General features: G+C 24.5%; 1 pseudogene; it reads left to right on the top strand.

Moving 5' to 3' along the window:
* The first annotated feature begins 910 nt into the window (after positions 1-910).
* LOC119673652 lies at positions 911-1,097 on the top strand (annotated as a pseudogene).
* The last annotated feature ends 1,397 nt before the right edge of the window (positions 1,098-2,494 follow it).

A 2,494-nucleotide genomic window follows, 5' to 3' on the forward strand; every position in this document is an offset into this window, starting at 1 on the left:
TGCATTTAAAATAAACGAATTATTTAGAAGCTTAAAAGTATCACAAAAAAAGAACTTAAAATTTTATATATACAATTTTTTATTCTGATATATGCAAATAAGAAAACAAATCAATTCAGTATTAGAGAAAAATTATTTTTATTCAGAGTAATATCAAAAAATCAAGAAAAATATTTACTTGGACTTTCCCGATGCTTTAATACTCTTCATAAACGGTTACGTTATTATTTAATTATTATCTTATGTACTATATATAGTACATTATAATTTTTTAATATAATAAATAATATATTTTTAATATATATATATTTATATATATTTTTTAATACTTTTATATATTTATATTTTTTTATATTTATAATGTAATATATATTTTTATACTTTTATAATATAATTTTATTTTATAATTTAATATAAAGAGGTTTTTTCGAACAGTAGTGAACTACAACAACAAAAATTCATTTTATATTATTTTAATTTTCAATTAATTTTTGGCTGACCATAAACCTATTTCGAGTATTGCCAAATACCCACCATCAGTGGTCTTGGAAATAATTCTTGTATTTAATTATTCGTAAATAATTATTTTTGAGACTGCAAGTACCAGGAATCGAACTCGGGTCCTGCAAAATGTGAAGCTCACAATTTAATATATAAATTCAATTTTTCGAATGAACTCTAATGTACATATATGCTAAAATAATATTATCCACCTGTAAAAAAGATATTCCTCTATTTCCAAAAAGTCTTTTAGTTGATCTTACTATACTCTTACTAGGTTCTTTTACCGGTAGGTGGAAAGCATCGTAAGCCACAGTTTGAGACTTGAGCCTACTCATGGGAATGAATGGAGAAGAAAATTTCAACAGCAATGTTGAAACTTCATTCCAGTAAACTGTGAAGAGAGAGGCACGCTTCTCCGCCTTATGGCTAAGATCAAAGTGTAGTATATGTTCTTATATACATAACATCTGATGGAACCTACATCGAAGGACAACAAATGTTAAACTGATTTTTGGAAACAGGTGGAGTGTTTAGGTTCTTTCTCCACCTCTGTAGAGGGTTGGCTCATTATTGCTATGTTGTTTAGAAACAAATGAGCATACTATTTATATAGTCTGTGATGTCTCTGTCACTGGGTTACAAAACATCGAATCAAATATTCTCATTATTCAAAATTGTATAAACTGTACAAATATGAGTTGTGCTTATATGTATAATGAAATATTATTTAAATTTTTTTTAAATTTTATGTTTGGAAAAAAATTATAAATTATTAAGTTTATCATTGGCACAAAAATTAATAAGAGAATTGTATATTTTGAGTTTTTAAATTAGCATAAACAAAAAAGTGTTCAAATTTTTTTGCACTCAAAAAATTTAGTAAAAATGGGTTATTCTTTAAATGAAGTTTAGGCAGACTCCCTGTTATGATGAAATTTATTTTTACATTTTAAATTTATTTTTTTATCCAAAACTTATGGGAATTTTTAACTTTTTATTTATGGGCCTTTTTTATATAAATTTTCGACGAAAAAAATTTTTATTAACTTTTTTTTACCCACAAATTATTTAAATTTGAATGACCGAAAATTAAATTTGATAAATTTCACATGATTTTTTAATTATAAAGATATTTATTTATTGACATTTTGTTATTAAAAAAAAGTACCCAAGAAAATGGATAATAAAGGTATTGATAAATAAGACACGTTGAATTTAATATGCCATCTTCATTTTAAAAAAATGAAAACCTTAACATGTCTTACATGTTAAAAATATGTAAGACATGTACAATCCATTCAGGAGGTATTGGATTTTTATTCTTCAGAATATTAATTTTTTTTATATATTTGCTATAATTTTTAGAAATTAAAATTAGGTCATTAATATTTTATATTAATTTGTTTTAATTTGTTTTTAAACGTTAAGAACTTAGAAAGTAATCATGACATGGGATACAATGTATTATTGAATGGCTTTAATAGTAGAGCATGATCATTGGTATACGCTGTACAGACAACTGAACTTGTTACTCAATATAACCAACAACAAGTCATATAAGTGTAACATATTTCGCAATTTCTAAGCCCAAAACCATCACATCAAAAGAATTTACGATATATCGATATATCGCACCGCAAGTCGATTACCATTATGTCTAAGCAAATATCTAACCTCAGACATAATAATCGTATTTGCTGCAATATATTTTAAAACAGATTTAATAAACTTTACACTAGTTTTTAACTCGCTAAAGATGACCTCAATTTTAGACGTTTCCGTCCGATTTATAATACATCCGTCTGGTTACAAAATACTAAATCTTTCTAATCAATTTTGAAAGTACTTTTAATCTGATTGAAATATGTAGGTTTAGGTCTACTTGACTTCTTTTACTTTATCTACTTAATTACCATAAAAAGATATTTGTTAATTATTTTGAAATAATATTTTAATATATTTTTCTAATGCTAAAACATTATTTCAATTT

This window comes from Teleopsis dalmanni, chromosome 1 (assembly GCF_002237135.1).
Source record: "Teleopsis dalmanni isolate 2A chromosome 1, ASM223713v2, whole genome shotgun sequence".
In the NCBI taxonomy this organism is placed as follows: Eukaryota; Metazoa; Arthropoda; class Insecta; order Diptera; family Diopsidae; genus Teleopsis; species Teleopsis dalmanni.